This window comes from Falco cherrug, chromosome 3, assembly GCF_023634085.1.
Source record: "Falco cherrug isolate bFalChe1 chromosome 3, bFalChe1.pri, whole genome shotgun sequence".
Classification (NCBI taxonomy): domain Eukaryota; kingdom Metazoa; phylum Chordata; class Aves; order Falconiformes; family Falconidae; genus Falco; species Falco cherrug.
Genome location: NC_073699.1, coordinates 35,475,308 through 35,490,111, shown reverse-complemented (window position 1 = coordinate 35,490,111; position 14,804 = coordinate 35,475,308). Strand labels below are relative to the sequence as shown.

The window sequence follows — 14,804 nt, the reverse complement described above, 5'->3', positions numbered from 1 at the left end:
AGCAGGATACAAGTGAGATGAGAAACAGTTCTGTAGGTCTTGGCAGAGCTTTCCTTTGCAATAATTGTCTAAAGCTGTCTGGAGGCTTCCCCTGGAGCTTTTCTCTCCTTTGTCCCTATAACGAAAGAATCCATGTTACAAACTTTGCTGTGGGATATGTAATGGAAATGCAACACGCAACATAGTTAGCCGGCAGCCTTGGAAAATGCTGCCTAATGTTAATCCTACAGGACTTGTTCAAGGAATGAAGCCACTCTGAAGTTGGAGTGTGACCTTTACAGGCATTCCTCTTGAATATATACATTTTCACAGACACAATGGCTCCATTGGACCATGCCTCCAAAGTATGTTGCCATTGCGAAAAAGGCTTGTACGGTTCCATGAAGATAATTAAGAAACAAGGATCTGTGAAAAGATACTAGGCCACGCTTCACAACAGTGCGAATCAGTGGAAGAGTGCACAGTTTGGTGAGGGACAGAGGAGGAAGACGTGCAGATCTGGCCACCCTCAGAGGACTGCAGGGAAGCCTAATTGCTTGCACAGAAGCAGCTGTGGATGTCCCCCTCCTTGCTTTACCTCATGGGGAACCTCCTGATAAGACAGAGGTGTTGTCAGTTGCTGACAGCTTTTTGTGCCACTACTACCAAATCTGTCCTGACACATTTTTCAAGGGTAAATCTAAACGTTTCCTGACAGCAGGTTGTTGCTGTGCCAGGGGTTAGTGTCTCCTTATCATGAGGAAGCAGTCTGGTTTCAAGGGGTGGCCCAGATGACCAGATTGCCCCGGCCTTCCACTTTCTCTTGATTAACACCCCTCCAGAAGGAGCGAGTTTACAGCAGGGCAGGAACGGGTATGTTCAGAGGTAACATTTATAAAAGTATTGGCAGTGCATGACTTGGTCTTTTATGTTGGCTCATATTATGACATTGCTCTGGTAACGGAACGTCCCAGTAGAGATGAGGTTTTATTGCATTAGATTTTGTCATGACAGACTCTATTTTTTTCCAGTCTTTCAGGCTCATTCACTGCTTTGTCCTGTTCGACTTCAGTCAACAGGCGGTTTGCTAAAGATCTCAGCGAGGATAAGGGCAGCTACATCATCACCACAAATCAAATATATGGTGTCTCAAAAAAGCATGTCCTCACGCTGCCAGGATTCCTGCGCGGGTCTGATGTTTTTGTGACCAAAAGATCAAACACACTGCTTGAGAAACTGCCTTATGCTACGCTGATGAAGGCCATGCTTGCCTGTGTGGGGGTGAGCCCTGCGGCGGGTGAGCCCCCCGGCCAGCAGCCCTGGCCGGGGCTGAATTTGGGGTGCAGCTGCAACCAGGCGCTGCAGCGGGCCGTGCTCTGCGGCGGCGTGTCGGCAGATGCGCTGCCCCCCGCCCCACCATATCTGGTTACTGAGCACGGCTCTGGCAGCCGTCATCCCGCCCGCCACATACACCAAGACCCGGGCATGCGACATGCTCAGCCACCCCTCAGCCATCCTCAGGTTTCTCTTGCTTGGGCAGGCTGGATTTAAGCTCAGGGGTGTCCTGAGGAGGGGTAAATGCTGTTCCAAGGGTATGCGAAGAATGAAGCTGAAACCCCTCTGGGATGGGAAAAGAGAGGGAAGCTTGGGTCTTTGCCAGCTCGCTTTTAAATTTCCACCCTGAACTCTGTGTGTGTATATTTATAAGAAAATAAAGTAGAGGCTACACATTGCCCAATACAGCAAATACCAGGGACAAGATATTACAACCTCTGGATTTCACAGATTTATCCAAATGTGAGCAGTAGCTCTCCACATACAAAATAGGAAGCGAACGTAATGGATATCTAAAAGGGGATGATCAGGTGGCAATAGTTTGGTGGTGAGGGAAGTGCTCATTTCAGGCGGCAGTAACAGAAAGTGCTGCTGCTGTTACCACTCCCAAAATGGCACAGCTTGGTCCTGCATCCACCCAGGCTCCCTGGATCCCAGCAGGCCAGCGCCCCACGGCAGCGCTGTGTTTTGGTCATCTGCTGGAAGCAACCGGGATGCCTTGGGGACAAAGGGCACCTTGTCCCTCAGGGGAGCAGCTGCCTTGTTGTCACCCTTCTGAGAGGAACCTTACGCCTTTGGTGGACTTGGCTGCAATGGATAGCTCTTAAAGAAATCAGTCACAGTATACTGTACTGGCATGAACAATCCCATTGGTGTATATTTCCTATGCATACACTATTTAGGCTGAGCTGGTTCTAGCTACGCTATGGTGAAATTTGTGGCAAAAATGTTTGTTGATTTTAAAGTTTTTATGGTGTGATCTCTTGGTTACCTCAGTGCATTGCAAAAGACTTAATGGCTTAAGTGGTCAAAAAATAAATGCATTTTATGTGAGCTCTGTGCTCATGCAGAAAAACTTGAATAAGGCATGCAAGGAAGCTATAATGCATTACCATAGCATAGGCAGCAGTATACCATTAACCCTGGTGGGATTTTTTTAGCATTTCTTTTTCTTTTCTTTTCTGTGGTAAATAACGTAATCAAGAAATTCAGAATAGCTAGATAATGTATTGATATTGACAAGCAGTTTTGTTTGAAAAACAATTCTTAAAGTTTCAGGATGTGGTATTACATCTGGAAGTTTTCTAAATGGTTTGCTGTGACTGACTTAAAAATTAAGTGGTTTCTTCCACTGCCCAATGTTGTTGCTAGCTGATTTGAAGTCCCACGTTTCCCACCCTGTGCCATTGGGCTTGCTCAGCACTGGAGCCCTGCATTTCTGTGCCTGTTATAGATGGGATTAAAGATGCAGAGGATTCCCAGAAAGTCTTGTGAAAGAAGTGAGACTTGTTGTATGAGGTCTTACCTTTTCCAAAAGATCTACAGAGCCTACAGTAAAAGCCCTAAGCTATATCAGGAGTTATTAACTAGGCCTGCTCATGCTATCTCTCTCATCTACAGGGTTTATCTGGGCATTCTCAAAGTACACTTACCAGCTGACACCTTTGTGGTTATAACAGTACACTTCTTCCCTTGAGGGAAAAGTTGAACTAGGAAGGATTTTATAAAGAAAAAATGAATGTGGAACATTAATCAACCTAGTTTTCTCTTATAACCCCAACAAAGGAGTCCTAGTTAAGATGCCCAACAGAGGTGAAGATGGAAGGGATTGCTGGAGCCTGTCCTGGAGCCCATTCTGCTAATCAGATGCTAAATGCTAACTACTTTTTCAGAGCTCTGGAGCTACGCAAGGGAACTTTATTTTAGCAGAGTTACTGTATTTTGAAAGCCTTTGCAAGATGAGAAGAAGCTTAGCAGAAGTTCTCTAGATGAGTTGTGTCTGTGGTATCTCGCATTTGCCTGTTTGTCATTTGAGACTAAAGGTGATTTACTGTGGGGTTTGGCTATTGACACACAGCACACAGATACCAACATTTTTATATAAAAATAAAATACTGAGCAGCAAATGAGGAAATTATTCATTCTGGTAAAAGGCAGAAGCAGTATTCTTAAAATTAGCCTTAAAATATTTATGGTTTTCTGTTTGTTTCCTCAAGTCTTTGGCATTGAGAAATCACTCATTCAAACTACTGGCACTGGGAAATTTTCCCTTCCATCTCCTTTATATTGCCAGCAACTGCCATTAGATGTCAATGAAGTGATAGCTTTATGTCGGAAAATAAAATCCTTTTTGTTTTTTTGTTTGTATTTTGTTCTCTTTCCTTGCTATACAGGTAAGAGATCTCTCCTTCACCGGTAGGCAAAGTCTAGAGATACTATGAAATGACCTTGCCTTTCCTTGATCAAGTCAGACATTTCCTCTGCCTTGCCATTTCCTAGCCTATGAATTGCTTATTTATTTTCTTGGCTGTTGTAATCAGGTCCATTTGATTTTCACAGTTGTTCCTACTTGCTATTTTCACTTGTATTTTATTAAAGTAACTTTCTGAAGGAGTTACACAGAAAGAAGCAGGGTAACATCATTTATGTTGGAGATGAACTTGAGACAAACCAGTAGATACAGCTGCCCACATCCCGTCACCCTTGTGCACACATGCAAAGGTCTTTAAATGATGGAACCCGCAGCTCTGCAGCTCAGGCCTAATCTAAATCAGGGAAATTATATCTTGGGACAATAGTTAGAGCGCTTTTTTAATAGACTTTGAATGAAACAGATTTGTATAGGAAGCTGTTGTTCTGCCTAACAGATTTGTTGCCATTTCTCAAATGTGTGCCTGTTGTGGTCTGTTTGTGAATTTTAATTTTTTCCCATCACAAGGAAGATGCCTCCTCCAAAACCAAAGTGATATAGCTGTGCCTCTGTTCTCACTTTTCCCACAGGCACCATCAGATTCTTTTCTGGAGAACTGAGAGGATTGAAAATGGTTATTTTCCTGTTCACGGCTGTTAAAGGGATGATGCAGTTCTTGTACTAAGGCAGAGACAAATGGTGTGGCTTCAGGATCATTCATTAAGAAGGTATCAGTTATCTGAGGGAATTATTGGCCTCTTTGTAATTCTTTTTGTAAGCTTATGAACAGAAAGAGGCATTTTACTGGCTTTGCTTATTAAGGTAATAGGAATAGGTATTACTAATAAAGATGGCAGGAAATCTGACTGAATGTTGATTTGTCTGCTTTTTAATTAGCACAGAAGCAGAGACTGCTTTTGAATACTGAGGTCCTCATTCCCATGCTCATGGATGATCTCCCATTTTGTTAATGATTCTGCATCAGGGATTGATATTATTAGGAAAGAAGCTCTTCTGACAAAAGGGAGATTCTTGTTCATAAAGGTGGAGGTCTCAGACTAAGCTGAAGTATTGCATTTTAGCTGCCATGTTTGTGCTTACTCTTCTGTACTTGCAATTAACATTTTCCCCTTAATTCCAAGACAGGAGAATAAAACTAAATTATCTTTCCATTATTTCTGGTGTAAATTGCTTGTGATATCTGAAAACCTACTTCATACAGAAAGTTAGCTGTAAATGTGGCACCTGTTTTGCAATGGAATAAAGAAATATCTTGGTATGATTTTATTGTATTTCTTACAAATGCATTGCATCAAAGTAAGTTAGTCTTGACTCCTGTCATCATGCTTAACAGGCTAATGGCAAAAGACAGCAAGGATGCATAAACCAGGCAGGTATAAGGTAATCTGATTGGGGCAAGTTATTGGTTATTCATTTCACATGTTTTGTTATGATAATTGTTGCCACTACATTATGGTGGTGAGTCACAGACCAAGGCCTTATTGATCCTGTTGCTAGATACACACGCTGGTTAGCTGAAAAGGTGAACCTAGGAGTACGTCTCACTGAATGCAGCTCACTGCAGCAGAGGTGGCATTTTCCATACAAAGCAATCCAGCTTTTGAGTATGTTGGGAATATGGATTTGAAAAATGTCTTTAATTTATAGAGGAAGTGTGAGGCACTGTAAATGCTTACAGCACTGCTTTTACTGTATAGTCAAGGGCATGCAAATGTTAAAGAAGAAACTGTATCTGTAGCAACATGTGCTGCAAAACCCCAACAGATAATAGTCACGTAATTTAGTGAAGGTACTTCATCATTTCAGTCAAATAACATTTAAGTTACATAATGGGGTCAACCGGAAACCCCATTTCTGTTCTAATGCTTTACATTTGTATCCTTGTAAAGTCTGACTTTATCTTCTTCAGACCTTTGCCCCTGCTGGCTATTAAATTATTCAGTTGTCACTGCCAGTGCCATTTGCAAAGCTGAGTACTGCTCTGCTTAAGAAAGAGTGAAACTGGTGCTGTAAGTGTGACTTAGGTGTACAGCTAGACCAAGGTGCGTTCCTTTCCTGTGGACATATGTCTAATAATCCTTTATTAGGTCTGCCAGTGAAATAAACCAGCAGTTATCATATAATTTCTTTTAAAATACTGATAGCATAGCACTGTTACAATACTGCTTCATGTCAAAGCACTTTCTTTATTAATTTAGTTTTAATCTGGCATGTATCAGCTAAACTAGAAAAAGAAAACATTTTTATTAGCCAAATCAACAACAACGCATTAGTAATTGCCTTTAACAGTAGCAATTTCACTGCAAAAAGCAACAGACAGCTCATACAGTTGCATAAACTCTTCTCGTGGGAAGCTGCATACTAATAAATTTCATTCTGAACTTTGCTTCTTATCACCATGGTTTACTTAGTACATCAGAAGGAATGTGATTCATTAAATAATTTAAAGTACATTTCACTGTTAGAAGTCTTGCATTGAAACAGATCAGTTGCCTGCCACAAAAAGATATAGATTAAAAGTAGTAAAAGCATTAGCCAAATGCCACAGTGAATTGCAACAGCTTCTGGCAGGACAGGAATATTGCAGCTAAGGACATATGCATGTTGTTATTTCTTTCATAGATTTTTCCATAGTCTTTGTCTGGATGCGTTGCTAAACTGTGGTCCAGATTTGCTTTTGTTGTCTGGAATTAGCCTCTCACCACTCTGCCTTTCAGCAGTTGGGGTTGCCAGTGATTGCTCAGTATGGGACAAGGTGCTTCCCCTTCTGCGAAAGACCAGATCGTGTGGAATTAAGCCAGCTAAATGGAGGAAGGAAGGAAGGGGTATATTTAGCTTTTGACTTTTGAACTGCATATTAGTGAGAAATCATTATACTTTCCAAGTAACTTTCTATTCTTTAAAAAAATTAAGCTTCATAACGGTGAATTAATCCAGTGGTGTGTCAGGATTTATGCTGCCACAGAAGTACTGGAACAAACAACTCTTTTTGAATATCCTATTTATTCCTATATCCAGCTATCACAGAAACTTTTAGATACCGGTAACACTTGGTTATCACCTATGTAAATAAACTGGGGTTTGATAAATTAAAATTATTGCCAATTGTGAAAATAAAACCCAATGCCTTAGAACTAATTCAACTTTGCTTTATATGTTGCTTTTTATCTTAAACTATCTGTACTTAATTTCTGTTCCCTATACACTGAGTAGCCCAATTAATAAGAAATATTAAGGATCTTCATATGAAGTACTTAACTAACCTTATCTGGAAAGATATTAATTCAAACTTCTTTGGAAGGACAGATGGCAATAACTGAATTGTGTAAGAAAATTTTTTAAGAGTTTAGAACAGAAAGAATACTTACATTGAAAAGGCCAGTGAGGGATATTTAACTTGTCCTACAGACATTGTTAGGAAATAATGCAATAATAAAGCAATTGGTACAGCTCCTAACCACTCTACAACAGCACTGAATGGAGAACTATAGCTGTTTGGTCTTGTGGCACATCACAAAACTCCCTGCTCAGGCAGGTTTCCGGCTGAGATTTGATGAGAATATGAATTTCTTTTGGGGAGTCTTGTAGGAATGAAGATGGAAAGAATTCATCTTTGTTGCCTGGCTTCTGCTTTAGGAGACACACAAGGAAGTTTAAATAAGCAAATCACCTTTACTAGAGCAATGGAAGCAACTCCACTAATCTGAAGTCATCTTATTTCAATTCACTTAAGACTTTGTAAGATGTGAGTAGCCTGACCTGGCTAAGGCAGAATCATAAAAATTTATTAACAGCAATAATGTGGTGTAAAGGTAGTACTCATTTTACAGTACAAATGAGACAAATAAACCTGAAACAATACAGCAACACAATGTAAAGTGATAATGTTCCTGAAACTAAAAGATGAGAAGGGTCTTGTTCTTTGTAATACCATACCTGCTCTGAGGTGATAGTAATTGGCTCTTTAAGGATAATCCAGATGACACTGTCATGGAGGGGAGGATGAATCAGAGCCACTGTAGATCCAGTAATACCTGTATTTAGAATATTTAGGCAGTAGGCCTGAAGGACGAAAATTGCAAAAGCAAACTTGTTTACCCTGTGGGAAATACGCTGGGTTAATGAAACCCATGAGTAAAATAGGATTTACATCTCAGTCTACAAGTGAGTGTGTTGCTAAATCAGAGGAGGAAATTTCAAAACTCCAGTGTTTTCTCATAGTATTAGAGGTGAGTTTCTTGCCCTGGTGATACATTTGATGCTGAGATACATCTAAGCTATCACTGCTGACAATGAGCAGTGTCACTCCAAAAACAAAACACAGAACAGCTTCCCCCCACCAAATGGTATCATGTACCAAAGAGTTCAGTCATCACTGACTAAATGGTTGTGGGGTTTGTTTGTTTGTTTGTTTGTTTTCAAAATACTGAACTCTGTGCTCCTGAACAAGCAAAACACTTCTGTGTATAATTTTCAGCTGTCTGTTGAAGCTAAAGGGAAAATCATGCACATTGATAATGTTTGCATCTTCAGGGTCAAACTCTACACTCCTTTTTAAAATCCTGTGGGAGATGCTGTATTGTTTTTTTAACATACTTCACTAAAATTCAGATATTCAGATTCTATCTCTGCCTATCCTGTGCCTTTATGAGAGGCTTGGTGGGTATAGTCATTGTAAGTAAGCAAGACAGCTTAAGAAAAGTGCAGTTCTGGTGTTATTTCTCCCCTTTTTTCCTTTCCTTTAACTAAGAAAAACTTGAGTTTGGTTACTGTAAGTCTGTGTTGGTGATGGATACCAGGGGTAATTTTAAATAGACAGACAGATGGATGGAAGTGTAGGATTAGGTAGGAATCTTACACAAAGAGCCCATAGCCGTCTACAGGGTGGAGCCCCACAATACAAAATATCTTATGGGATCCCATAAACTCATGTCCAGGATCATACTTTCAGCTCCTACATCTCAACAGCCTCCTTCCGCTGAAACCCTGCATTATTGTGAAGTCTTCAAAAAGGCAGATGAAACACTGTGTAGCTTTTAATTTAACTACTCTATATATTATCATGATCAGGCTATGATGACGTTTACCTCAGTCTTTACTGAATCCAAGGCCTTCAAGACACCCTTCAGGTTCTCATTGCATAAGCCAAGCTGTAAATAAAAGAATACTTTAAAATCCTAAATACATAACAATAGTATTAGTCTGACAGAATCAAGAATAAGAGTATGCTTTATAAATGTTCATTAGTTTAGCTTTGCAAACCCACTATGAATGAGGCAAAATTTAGAACTTTTGAGGAAACAATGGGAAGTTTTGCTTCTGCTTTAGAAAGTAATGCAAACAGTAGTGTGAAAATAGTCTGTGGTTCAGAAGTATATGATTGCTTTGATCATATGTGCTCAGCCTTGAAATTCACTTTGAAAGTATTCAGCGAGATGGTTTTGCTGGTATCTTTTTTGCAATGTGAACTATGAGTAATTATATTTCAGCAGTACATAACAATATATAATATTATTTTATGATACTTCCTTAATATAAAAAAGTCCTTAATAATAAGGAATTCTTTTTCCTGCCTCAATAGCGTTTGAAAGGCTAAATATGTCATATGTATGGATCTAAGATTTCTTGGAGTTCTGATTTAGCTTTTTTTTCTGATTGATAGACAGTAATAGCACATGGGACTCGAACCATCTATCTGTGAAAGTTTACATTGCTGTAAATGGAGTGGAAAACAAACATAAAATGTGCAAGCATTGCCTGTTACAAAGGTGGGCAAAACACCTCAAGCTCACTAGCACCCATGCTTTAAAACACAGCTGCTCAAGGGCCTGTGGATGAGAAGGGGATTTGGGTAAAACATCCATGTAGCAGCATGGGCAAAGTTGGAAATACGGGCTAAATCAGGGTAAGGGACAGTCATCTCCACCAATTTTACACAAATAATAAGTGTTTTTCCTAGTCCTCATCACTGACTGCAGTTTTAGTAAGGAAAGGGAAGATTGACATGTGTTTTCAGTATGTCAGTAACTGACCTTCAGGACAACAGTGACAATTGCCAAGCCATCTGGTTTGTTAAAAGCCTCAGCTACATTTGAATACTTGTCTGCATTCCAGAGAATGAGATGACACTAAAAAGCAATTGACAGGTTCATTTTTGCTGGTTCTATTACAAAGAAATGCCGCCATAGAGTGAAATAGTTAGAAATGCCACTGCACATTTAGGGTCTGACCGTGAAACTGAGAACATGCTTGTGGACGCCTGCAGATTTATGGTGTTTTGCTGAATTGCCCTGGCATTGTCAGGACTCATACCCAGGCTTTATCTTGGGGTAGGCAGAACTGCACATATTCCTGAAAGCAGTTTAGAGGTAAGTACACAGAGATGTGGAAAATCACAGCTTACAAGGGACATTTTTTTTCTAACTCTATTGCTAACAGTCTCCTGTGTATGCTTTTATTTCCATGCCTTTAAAAATGTAATACATTACTTAGCATTTTGAGGAGTGTAACCACTTTGTTATACAGCATGCAATATTTATTCACAATAGTCTCATTTACTGCAAAAGATTGAAGGTATGGCCATGAACATCATGGCTGTGGATGGTTTATATTCAACACAGATCTTTCAACCAGTATTTGACAGTATTTGCTTTAATAGGGTTTTAAGGAACTTTTGTTCAGCTTAGTATGTTGCATATTGCATTGTGAGCTATTTTTTTGTGAAATATAAATATCCAAAACTTACAGAACTTGGAAATCATAAGAATTTCTTAAAATGCCTTCTCATCTATGAATATGCTTACCAATTACTTAGCAACTATGTAACTCTATGGCAATAGTCTGGTCCTGGATTATTTGCATAATGTTTCAGAAACATAGTCACAAAAAATATCAAAACTTATAAAATGCAAGAAGGAGATCCTAAAATAGAGAAACAGAACATGGAAATTTTCATATAATGCACATAATCTTAAAATTGTGATTTACATAATTTTTTAAAAAAAATCTGGTATTTTTTAAAGCTGAATTGCTGTCTTTTCAACTTACCATCTTAACTGTTTCAACTTATTTTAAACTATTGATTCAAAGCAAACTAATAAACACTTAATCGTGTGCTGTTTAAACACAGCTTAAGTGCACTATTGCACTATCTCTTTACAGCAGAAAGCAATTCTAAAGGGACACCCCTTTCTTGTCTTGGCTGTATCAAATGAGATAGCTTTACACTCTCTACAGTGGAAAATTTCCTATTAGGAACACACTTCTGGCTATGTGTTCCTAATGCCTAAATTAAAAATGTGTAATCCATCCCATTAGTTTGTCATGTTGTAATGTTCCTAAAATCTAAAAAGCTGCCAAAGATAACATTACACGGATTGAACATGAATTATTTGTTGGCATGTTGATGACTATTAGCAGGACACTAAGACACTGGAAAATGAATAAAATCTGTTACTTTAGAGGTGGTTTTTAATTTTTGTAAAAAGAACCTTGTACTTGACATTTGCTGGGGCCCTTACTAAACAGCTTTTTTACTTCTTTCTCTTCATTAATTTCTTCTGGGTTTCCTTTTTTTCTGTTCTTGAAAAGTCAGAAAAAAACCACCTTACAGTGATCAGCATACTTGTAGCTTTGAGGAGATCCAGCTACTACTGTAGTGGGGTACTGGGTGATCAGACTCTCTAAAAAGCAGTTGATTTAGTATTAAGCTGAAGGTACTTTTACAGCTGACATTTACATTTAGCAGATGTTACTTACTTTTACACCTGCACCTTTCAGCCCTATTTCAATATTTAAAGATGGATTTAGATTATCTAAATTTTTATTAATAAGTACTGAGCACAAAACCCAATTTGCTCTTGCAGAGTCAGCTTTGCAGACACAGAGATGGTATTGCTTTTGCAAAATAAAATAACTATAAAAGCTATCTACATATGCCTTTTTTTTTCTTTTCTTTTTTTTTTTTTTTACCCCTAGGGATGATATGTGTGACTGGACTTCGAAAACCTGACTTTAACTTTTCTTTTATTGACTCTGCCTCTGAGGTGTATTTCCTTCTATCCACTGTGTGCTCTGAGTCTTACTCATCCATTTGGCCCCCATAGAAATGAAACTGCTGCAATCTATATGTTTCGTTGAGAGGTCTGCCAGCAAATGCATGAAGTATGGTAAAAATATCAATCAATTAAGTCTTCCTGACAGGCAAATTATAGATTTCAAAGATTTTATAACATGCAAGCAGTTTCCTCCATGTTAAAATATTAACGTGATTTGATACTAGACTATTTTTAAACATCTGGAGAAAAAGAAAACAAACAACAGTTTGTGCAATTAAGCCAAAGGTATTTAAGGTTTTAATTCCAGGTATACACATGAGTGTATTGGCAAATCTGCATGTCTGCTCAATACAGGTACAAAGTTCAGGTAAAATATTTGTGAATACAAGTTTTACTCCAGAGAGAAAACAAAAGAAAAAATAATGCCGAAAACCAGCAGCTTGCCAGAAACAGTAATTGGATTTTAATAACTGCAGAACAAATTGTCCTACCTCATGGAATTCACTTCATGCTAAAATTTGTGGTATTTATGACAGCATTTTAAAGGTCTCTTTCTTCATAGAACTAACAGTTAATAGGTACTTGATGTTTTCTGAATTTAGATTATGAGATGCCACAAAGGTACTCAGATGTTATTGACACTGTTTATTGGTCATTATCATTGATGTTTTCTGAATTTAGATTATGAGATGCCACAAAGGTACTCAGATGTTATTGACACTGTTTATTGGTCATTATCATTAATTCCTTGCTTACGAGCACATAAGTGTGTATTGATTCCCATTTTAGTGATAGGCACCTGTGATTGTGCATGATGCTTAGAAATATGTGCCTGGAGTTCTTGGAGCATTTGCAATATTATACATCAGCACAAAGAAATATCCTCCTTTGCTACCAAGGCAATAAGACTCTCTGAGGAAAAAAAGCTAGCCCAGTGTGATTCCATATGGAGTTACACTGTGCGTAACTTTTGCATATGTATAAGTCTCCTACTGCATGTTGACTTTTTTTTTTTTTTAAATTGAGTAACTGTCTTTAGAATCTCTCCTCCTACCTTCCCCTCCCCAAATCAGTGACTATCCTGGAGGTTTCCTACTGGGAAATTACCAGTTCTTTTGCCATTAACACAAAAACACTTGCCAACAAGTTCTAATTTTAAAGAATATCACTTGGATCTTCTGTGACAAAGGGTGCTGCCAACTAGTATAACAAAATTAGCAAGCATACCCTAATCTACATAAATACTCCTGAAAGGCAACTAGTCCTGTTTTCTATATAAATTAGAGAAAAAGAGAAGGAAAATAAAAAATATCTCACAGCCCCCTCTCTAGATCCCCCTTTTACTAAGCTGATTGATTGTCCTTATCCTCAAAATTCATGTGGAATGAATGTCTGACATTGATGCTCTCTTTACCTGTGGAAAGTTTCCTAGTAATCCAGAAAAGCCCCAGAAATGCATCTTTTTTTACTTCCTTGGTTTCAATACCAATAGATTGATGGTCTCTGTTGGCAATAGCGTATAACTTGGCCAGTGGTCAGGTCCTAGGCAAAATACATAAATAATTGAAGTTTTCTACTTCTAATTCTGCACCAATACTGAATTCCTGACACTTTCCCTTGGAGCCAATTGAATACATAATACAGACACTTATGTTAATCAACCATGTAATTCTGAAGAATTTTTATGAGGAAAAGAAAGAAATATTCAATATTTTATAAAGAAATCTGATTTTCTATTAAAGATGGCTTTTACCATTGTTGCCTTGATAACTCCAGTTCAAATTTGCCATTTTTTTCTGCTTGTAAGGTAGTGTTTTCTTTAAAAAGAAACTACTGGTGCTGATGAAAGCTGTTAAGACAAGATTTCTGCTTTGATTTTTCTTTCGAATTTCTAAGTAATGCCTGGGCTTTTATATGCCTGCTTAAACAGTAAAGACAGTAATATTTTCGAACCAACATCTACTGATTTAATGTAATTTCAGAATGGCATGATAAACTGTGATAAGAGAAAGGAATAAGGAAACAATGTGGTTTGTAATCTGTTTACTTTTTGATTTAGTATATGTATTAAGACAGACATGACTTAGATGCCAAATTAAAATATACAGCACTTTTAACTGTTCAGATGTTGTCCAAAGATGTTTACACTAAATCTTCACAATCCAAAGGATAACTATGGTATAAAAGGGCAGACTACACAGAAAGCAATGGATGCTCAGCCCTTTTGAAAATCCGTATCAATGATTTTAGCCATCTGTGTGTAGATTTTAGAACATTAATTTTGACAATCACTAAAAAAACAGTCAATCTCAGTAGCTTTTAGCTGTGGAAAACAATTAACAACATCAGCGTGAAAAAAAATGGTCAACATATTATTAAATATTACATTAATATGACTAGCAATGTTCTCATTAATAAAAGAGGAGGCCCAAAGCCTACTAAGTCCTACCAGCTTCAGATGTTTTGGAAATTATCTCAAGTCATTTTTGTACTGCTAGGAATCTTCAAGGTAGACTTTTGGGGGACTGAATAAGTGCGTGATTGAAGTCCAACTTCCAGAGTTCTCTCTGTAAGCAGGTCCTATCTTGTAGTTCAAGAATATTTATACACAGTCACTTACTTCTTCAGTAATAAGATACCATGCCCTGACCCTCTGTTTTAAAGCTAAGTTCTACTAACACATGGGATTTTGCCTAGCTTAAACACTGTCTCATACATGCTTAAAAGCAGGATTGTATTTTTAGGACCATATGCTTAACGAGTACTGCAGCATAATTAAATAGTTGTGGTATTATCTATATTTGTAACCATTTGAACTGAGTGTATGGAGTACTTATTTCTATATAAAATAAGGTTTAGCATAGACTATGTAAGCATTGCCTTGTCATCCTGCGTTGCAAAAATGGAACCTGTTGACATTTTCCTGTTTTTCTCACAGACTACTCTCAGTAATAGGAAACTGCTGATATCTGCCTTTGCAGATGTCTGCAACTTGCGTCAGG

The 14,804-nt window shown here is 38.2% G+C and overlaps 1 long non-coding RNA gene across 1 annotated transcript; it reads right to left on the bottom strand.

The window, feature by feature from the left end:
* Positions 1 to 8,840: 8,840 nt before the first annotated feature.
* Positions 8,841 to 14,536, bottom strand: LOC129735727 (uncharacterized). The gene is made up of 3 exons (XR_008731561.1): positions 14,252 to 14,536; positions 13,217 to 13,344; positions 8,841 to 8,895 (listed from the first exon to the last, which is right to left on the bottom strand). It is a non-coding gene; the product is annotated as an uncharacterized LOC129735727 (long non-coding RNA).
* Between the last annotated feature and the right edge of the window lie 268 nt (positions 14,537 to 14,804).